Source organism: Pipra filicauda, unplaced genomic scaffold (assembly GCF_003945595.2).
Source record: "Pipra filicauda isolate LSUMZ 115617 unplaced genomic scaffold, ASM394559v2 scaffold26_size5592650_pilon, whole genome shotgun sequence".
Taxonomy (NCBI): Eukaryota; Metazoa; Chordata; class Aves; order Passeriformes; family Pipridae; genus Pipra; species Pipra filicauda.
Genome location: NW_024104387.1, coordinates 3,383,920 through 3,392,274, shown reverse-complemented (window position 1 = coordinate 3,392,274; position 8,355 = coordinate 3,383,920). Strand labels below are relative to the sequence as shown.

The 8,355-nt window shown below is 45.0% G+C and overlaps 1 long non-coding RNA gene across 1 annotated transcript in view; it reads left to right on the top strand.

Moving 5' to 3' along the window:
* Positions 1 to 359: 359 nt before the first annotated feature.
* LOC120323488 overlaps positions 360 to 8,355 on the top strand; it is a 30,605-nt gene continuing 22,609 nt past the window's right edge. Inside the window, exon 1 of the long non-coding RNA XR_005563971.1 lies at positions 360 to 410. This is a non-coding gene — a long non-coding RNA (uncharacterized LOC120323488). The remainder of the gene's footprint in view (positions 411 to 8,355) is intronic.

Genomic DNA, 8,355 nt, shown 5'->3' with positions numbered 1-8,355 from the left:
CTGTGGTGTGACTGCCACAGGCCAGTGTCCAACCATCACTTTGGTTTTCACTTCCAGCAGGTGACCAGCTCCATTGATGTGACAGCCCACATGCTTCTGGTCCCTAGTGGGTCTTCTTGATGAGGTTTTATAAAAGTGATGATCCTTGAACCGTGTTTATTCATTTATTTGTAGAGAGGCAGGCAGTCTGGGGGAAATAAACAGAAGCCTTCCTTGCTGAGGGGAAGGGGAAAGGCAGGTTTTTGACACACTGCTTCCAATAGGTCCTTATTCTGTCTCTTTAATTGTCTCAGGGGGCTGTGCTGGAACAGCTGCAGGTTGTTTACAGCAAGATGATCAGGACTATATCTTCTGCAGGTGGCGAGGGAGCTGCATTGGGATGAGAAGCTGGGAGAATGTGACCGGAACAGGTATGGCAGTGGGCTTTTCTGAGCTTTTTGGGCTGAAGAAAGAGCAGGAGGTGTTTGTAATGCATCTGGTTGAGCTTTGTGAGGAGGGTGACATGGGCACGTTGTATGTGCTGGTGCTGTGTTGTTCTGGCTTCTTGCTAGGAGCTGCAATGGTATGTAGGGAAAGAAGTGTGGAATCACTGGTGAAGTCAGATGCCTTTGGTTGAAGGAGAAATCTTTGCCGTGGGAGGGAGTGACACCCCTGTTTGGTCATAGAGCTGTCCTGCTGGGGATGTGGACTGAGGGAAAGAGACTGAGTTAGGCTGTTGCAGTGACAGTTTTTTCCCCTCCTTCATTTAAGTAAATCTTTCCTGACCATAACTTAGGGGAGATGCTTGGCCAAAAATCTAGTGTGTTTTTTGGGAATTGCTTGTTGATTGGTTGTGGAAATGGCACCGGGATAGATCCTGAACTGATACAAATAGGTTCATTGCCTGTCAAGTCACTGTATTTCTCTCATCCTCCAAGTCCTGGGCCAGCTCCCTGCTCCTCCATACTCTCTGCTCATGCTTTCTGTGCCACTGTTCCCACACAAGGGCCTTGCTTGCTCCTTCTGCTTCTCCCTCTCCTCCCAAGTTCTCAAGCATCTTTATTTGCAGTGTGATTTGCTCAACTTTCTTTTTGTGTTTTAATCCACTTCAGTCTGTCCCCTGGTCCTGCCTATGCTCATCATTGCCCGTATCTACCTTGTTTTGATTGCACGTTCTGTGGGACAAAGTGCAGTGATGCCATTTTTTGGATAATTAAATCCTCCTGGTTGTGGTTCCAGTCACTGGGACAACTCGTGCTGCATCGTGCAGGAGGATATAAACTGCCTGGATTTGCATGCAGAGTCTGTCATCTGCCGTGAATCATTTTGGGATGCTTTTGCATGAGTGAAGCTGTTTAAAAATAAATTGTATTGTGTTAGACTAATGGAAGATAATAAATTTGTCTGGTCTTTTAGTTTAAAATTCATCAATGTCTGGAGCTGGAAGGGGGGAAGGAGCTGGAGGACATAAACCCATTGGGCAATTAATGGCCAGGAGCTTGGCACTTGCCAGGCTGCCATGATGCCCAGCAGTGTCACAGTGCCCTGACAGCAGGAGGACAGCACAAGCATTAAACACTTCTTAAAAAGGCAAAAACTACAAAAAAACCCTCCCGCTTTTAAACATCAGTTAACAAGATATCCCTTAATCAAAGTCTGTTCTAAGTGGTACTGTGCAAAGGGATTATTGCAAGATCAAAAACCTTTGAATTATTGAAGCCTTCAAACCCTGATGGTATTTGCTATCCCCTCCCTGTCCCCCATGTTACAACAGGGAGAGCCCTTTTTTGTTGGGCATAATTTCCCCAGGATCAGCTCTGCTCTGATTTTGGCCAGCAGTGTGGGAGAGGGGTTGCAAACTCAAGCCCAAAGCTTGTGCAGACTGTCACTGGGCAATTCTGGGGAGATAGCACACAGAGTGTGTGACCTGTCTCTGTGCTGCCTCGCTGGTGTGACAGGGACTCTGGGACAGTGCCCCTTGCAGGGGGTGCCCCATCCGGGCCATAGGGATACTGCAGGGAATGAACTTGCGGTGGGGTAGGAAAAAGCACACCAGCTGTAAAGTCAGCTTTGTGGTTATTTCTGGCCATCATCACCTGCTCTGAGCACCAGTGTCCTATGCCCTGTCCCCTCATGTCTCTGTCCCCCAGCATATGCTCTCTCTGGTTTCCCACTATTAAACTGCTGGTGCCTGTATGGCATCAGGTGGCTCTGGCATTTCTCCAGGACAGCATTCCTGTGGCCTGGCCCAAGGCTGTGGCAGAGGGTCCTTGCTCTTGTTAAGGTCCAGTGGCTTTTCCCCTCAGCCCCCCTGCTGATGCCTTCTCGTCCCGGTGCGGTTGTAAATTTGGGGTGATTCTGGCGACAACTGCAGAGTGAGGCCTGATTGGAGCCCACATAAGTAGGAAGTGAGGTGAAAGTGAGACGTGAAGGGAAAGCAGCTTGTTAGTAGAGCAAATAATTCACAATGAATAATTTCTTCAACAAACACATTGTTTGGATATCTATTTTTGAATACCTGCAAAGGGGCTGTGCAGTTCCTGAATCTGCTGGTTTGCTTTCTTTCTTTTTGGTTCGGGATGTGTGAGAGTGTGCTGGCTGTGTTCAGGCTGTCCTGGCCAACTGCAATGGCTCACACCAATTGCCACACTGTTACCTTGCCTGAGTACCCCAGTGCTCTCCCTCTGCCCAGCCATGACAAAGGTCCTAGAAACATCCTATTTCCATGAAAATATGGCCAATGCAAAAACACTTGTGTGGACAGGCTTAATATTCACCTAACACTGTGTAGGCAAACCTTGTTCTTTGATGGAAGACGAAGAAAATAACTGCTCATGTTTAAACTCATCTGAGTGTTTGAGACAATGACCTGGATGCATTTTCCCAGTAGTTCTTATTTTCTTACATCTGACCCAATACAACTGTTAGTTTTCCTTGAAATCTTCAGTGGCGCTCAACTGGGGAAACCAAGAGTGTAATTTATGGAAGGAAAAGTGCAGCAGATAGATGTTTTATATCCTGTGAGGTACTCCTGCCACTTAAAAGATCACTTAATGAATGGAACTTCCGGTTGATGTCATTTGCTGGTTTGTTAGTGGCTTCTCCCAAAGCCTTGCTTTGAGGAAAAGTGTTTTTAAGAAAAAAGTGTGTGTATGATCTGGCCTCTGCTGTTACAAGTGGTGAGGCTCAAGGCCCTGGAAACTCAGCTCCATTGTTGCTGGTAACATGATCTAGCAGCACCCTGGAAGCTTTCTTCCCTCACACCCCCAAAATATTGCATTTACAGCAGGAGGTAAAGCCTGTGAGAAAGCTGCAGGTAGAAACAGATAGTGCTTTGAATTGCTGTTGCCTTGCTTGCATACAGATCACTGATGGGGTTGATCTGGCCAAAGCTAACTCTGCCCATTGATGCCCACTCTGTCCCAAATCAGGGTCCCAAGGAGGCAACTTGGGCAGGTGTTCATTCAGCAAGAAGGTGTGATGTGTGTGTGTATGCTGATGGCTGACTACCCCAGGCAAGCAAAATAAGCTCAGATTTTATCCCCATCAGCAGTAGCTCAAACCAGTACACCTTTTCTGTGGCTGGTGATGGATGGCTGATGCAGCAGTAGGCTCCAGGGCTGCCTTCCTTGCTGCAGCTCTGAGAAGTGGAGTTTGGGATTAGGTGGAATTAGGGATTTATCCCTCAGCATTCTGCTATAAACCTGCCTCTTCTCATGGTGCCTCTGCCAAGTTTTGCAGGGATTTCTTGCAGAGTCACTCCTGGTGACTTCTCTGTTGTAGACCACCAGCCAGTGGTGTGGCTGCCCCCTCCCCAGTGCCTCAGCAGCTCTCCCAGTGCGGATGTGGGGCACAGGAGCCACACCTGGGGCTGTGCTCAGTGCTGTGCAGCAGGTTAATCTGAACCTGCAGTAGGATCGCTGCCCTGGTAAATCACACTGCTCAGGAGTTCACTAGATCAACTTTCTAGTTATCCTAGGTCTTTTAAAGGGCTCTTCTTTTTTTTTATTATCCAATTAACTATACTTGTTAATACAAAAATTTCTTTTATATAAAACCGAGCAAATTTTTTCTCTGCCTGGAGTGACATAAATAGAACTTTTCATATATAGCTTCAGTGTCCTGGGACTGATTTGTGGATATATATTGCTGCTTAGAAAGACTGTAATTTACAGGTGATTGTTTGGAGGACTTCAAATTACCACCACTCATATATATGGATATATAAATAAAAAATGAAGCTTCTCAGGACATTCTACATAAACAATTTTCCTGGGAAGAAAAAGGATTCTCAATAAAAATAATAATAAAAAACGGCAAGTTTTTTTTATATCTATGCCTCTACATAAAGTAAGGGTAGATTACTTCAGTCTTTCATTTTTATTTCAACATTTCTGGACCATTTCCTCCAATATTTTATCTTTTTTCTTCCATCACATATAAATAAACTCCTCTTATATTCCACTTCTGGTGGAACTGGCAGGTTTGGGGTCTGGAGGTAGCAGAAACCCTGCTGCCCAGCCCTGCCTGCCTACACTTCCTCCAAGAAGAATAGGGATGGGAAGGATTACCTCCAGCTGCCTTAATGAAATATCACTTCAGCCTCTAAGTTTCTCTCACAGAAAAATACATACATGCACAAAGAGAAATACTTTTGGAAGCTGCTTGTGATTTTATGGCCCTGTTGCTGGGAGCTGCTGACAGTTTCTGCTCTCAGCAATCAGGCTCTCTGTTAAAGCTGGATGTACCATAAAGTCACTATTTCACTTTGGAAGATATTTCTGTAAAGTTTTTTTAGCTTTCCTGGTCCAAGACAGAGCCATGGCTCACCCAAATCAGGATCAGGGGTCTGCAGGAGCGGCCAAAGGGCACATCTGCAAGATGAGCCCTGAAGCAGCACCACTGAGCACCCAGAGCTGTTTTTCCAGCCTCCAAATGTCTGTGCTTCAGAAGCAGCTGTGAGAGTCATACTGTAAGGTAGAGGGATCTTTTCTGCCCCTAATTTATCTAGTTGCCTTTTTTTTTTTTTTAAATTCTTATAATCTTTGAGGCATCTGCAACACCTATTCCATGGGTCTGTGATTTTTTTTTTTCCAAAGTTGTAAACAGATTAATGCAAGTTTAGATGACTTTATGTGACCTGAAAGTAGATAATTTAGTGGTAGTTAATGCTCCTTCTTCCCCAGTAGAAGAGGGGCTGTTTTTAGTCCCTTTATTAAAGCAAGCAACAAAGTCTGCCTTCAGCTTCCAGCGTGCACTTCCAACATAATTTAAGGGCTTAAAGATGAACACAACTTGTGTGGAGGAAAAGGGATGTCAAAGTAAAAAATCCCATGCTTTTAATTGAGATTAGTTGATCCATATTCCATTACCAAATCCTGTCCCGTGGCTGCTGTTCCTGCACAGCCGGGCAGGATTTATCAGCCTTGGTGCTCGCAGGCTCCTTGTGCTGCTGCTCTCCCAGGGAGCCGTGAGGAGTGAGGTGGGACAGGCTGCTGTATATCACCCATCTCCTGCTCGCCAAATGATGATTCAGATTCACACAGAGATCTATAAAAGTCAGTGGTTTATTACTGTCTTGTATTTCTGTATTAACCACCTCATTATCATCCCAAATGGAGTATAAATCCGAGGGTATCCAGTTGCTCAAGCCTGCGTGCTTGTGCTCCCCCGCCTCCTGCCTTATAAATCTTGGCTCTGGGTAACGGGAGGGACCCTGCAGTTTCCCAGCTCGGGAGCAGGCAGCGTTCATAAAGGACCAGTTTTCTCTGCTTGGGGCAGGACAGGCAGTGCTCCAGTTGTCTTGATCATGTGTGTCTGCTCTGGTGGCTGAGCTGCCGGTGTGGGGGAGCAGCAGCACTGGTGCTTCCTGCGGAACCCAGGAACAAAAGGCATTGCCTGCTGCCAAGCTGTGTATCTTACCCCTAAAATCTGGGAGATGTACAGGTCCCTTGGAGAATGGTCTGTCTTTGGAGAATGGTCTGTCTTTGGGGTCTGGGGCTTTTTGTGTGCAGGGTGCTGGCTTTGCTCAGCCCTGTGGTTGCTGATGGAGGCCAGTTATTAAGTGGCTGGGAACCATTCGGAGCAAGCCCCAAATAACCCAGCCAAGGCTGCAGGACACCTGCTTTGGGCACTTGGCATCTTGGTCTTGTGATGGAAAAAGCCTGAAATAAATAATGAGGCTGGACCAGGCTGGGTCAGATCATGTCTCAATCAGCAGCAGCAAGGAGCCATGGCTAGGAACAGGATGCACCTTGAGGTGCACGGGAGATTCAGTGCTCTGGAAAACCCTGAGGATGGCCAGTGAAACCTCTCCTATGCACTGAAAGGAGTTTTTATGTCATGTCCATAGTTCACCACGTGTCAGAGTCAGAAATAATTGGCAGATGAGGTGCATGAACTTTTGATCTTTGCCATGATGTCTCATCCCTGGGAACATGTGCCATTAGCAGGAGACTTTTCCTGTAGTTCTAGGCTAACATATGTGCTTCTAAGTATCAGTGAAGAATGCTATTCTTAACAAGGAAGTATAATTTTCCTATAATCAGGAAAAAAGTGCGACCTTTGGACCAAGATCTCCCAAAGGCAGCACATCTGTTGGCCTCAGTAGGGTCTGTATCAACTGGGACACTTGTCCCACAAATGAGAGCTTGTGCATTTTATTGCTCAGCTATTAACTTCGTAAGGACAGGCTGGCTTATGCTGTTATGGTTTGGGACAGCTCAGATAGGACTAGTGCAGTCTGGCATCACAGCTTCACTGCTGTCAGATATAAATTCCCCACATTTTACTAAATTAATCCTTTTTCTATCCTGTTTTCATTATGAAAAAATGAGCTAATTATTTAACATCTCCAAAAGACTTCAACTGAGCCACCGCAAATCTGATCAACTGTAAAAAAAATCATTTTTTCTTAAAATCCCTCTCTCCTCAGTGAAGAGTGTGGCCTTTCTCCTCAGGCTAGTGCTAGATGCTGAAAAACTCACACCTGCGCAGGAGCTTGGTTCACTGTACCCCCTTCTGCCCAGCCACTCAGTGTTTGCATCATAACAGTTTGATGTGATGGAAACTACAGGTAGAGAATAAGACTGAAGGTATTACAGAATCAAATAGACTAATGTAACTGTATGTAAAGAGTGAGCCAAGACGTTGCTTTTCTCAGAGAGCTTTTCTTTTTTGTTTGTCTCATGACAGACAAACAAAAGAGAGCAGACCAAATGAACAATGGGGAAAGCAATATAATTTAAAAATTATAAATATTTTCTGTTTCTGCATAATAAGGAGCATTTTTTGAGTAGCTGCCTCTTAAAACCTTCACCTCACTACTGGCTATTTTTGCTGCAAGTTCCCATCCAACACAAAGTGATGAGTTTCCCAGAATTTGATAAATTACACCCCTTCTTTGCAAATTATTCTCCTTCAATCTTCCACCACCTCTGGTCTTGACACATGTGCTGGAGAGGGCGACAAGCTTTTAAACCTCATTTAATGTGTGTAACCAAGACTTGCAGAGTTTTCTGGGTCTCTCAGAGGTCACACTTCTCAACTCTGCATGCATGCTTTTTAAAAATTATTATTATTATTTTAATCACAATGCTGCTGCTCCTGAGCCGATTCAGGCACCCAGGTCATGTATATTCTAAAGCAAAGCTTTTGATGAGGGGAAAAAATATCAGGGACATATACATTAGGGACATAATGAAGAGCCTGTTTGATGCTATGTCCAATGCTGAGACTGCCATGAGGATATGAGGCTTTTCTTCTCCTCTTCCTCCTTCTTCTCCTTGTCCGTGAGCTGCTGAACATCCCTTATCGCCTCTCCTCTGACACCGAGTTCCTCTCTCGTTGCTCTTCATTATTGGACACTGAAACATCATGTAGGTGCATGAGGTGGTTTGTTCTGTCTCTTATTTCCCTCTTTTGGGTCTCTTCTCCCCTCAGAAACAACCAGTTCTCATTTGGCATGTTCTGGGCTGTTGGCTTCAGGCAGGTTTTCCCTCATTAACCTCTGAAGATACATTGGTAAAATGTCAGTGTCATACTTCATCATGTGATGAGAACCATTATGTGCACATTGTTAGGCCTGGATTCATACCTACACCATCTCTCTTTGGCTCTCTGGGAGCCTCATATAAAGATCAAATATGATGTTATGGATGATGATTAGAATGAGGAGTCTTCCTTCCCCTCCTGCTCCCATTCCTTCTTTTGTTTTTTTTTTTTTGGGGGGTGGATTTGTTTGTTTGTTTGTTTGTTTATTTTTGTGGGGGTTTTGTGTTTTTGTGTTGTGGGGTTTTTTTGGTAGGTTTTTTTGTAGGGTTTTTTTGGGTTGGGTTGGGTTTTTTTGGTAGGTCTTTTTTTGTAGGTTTGTTTTTT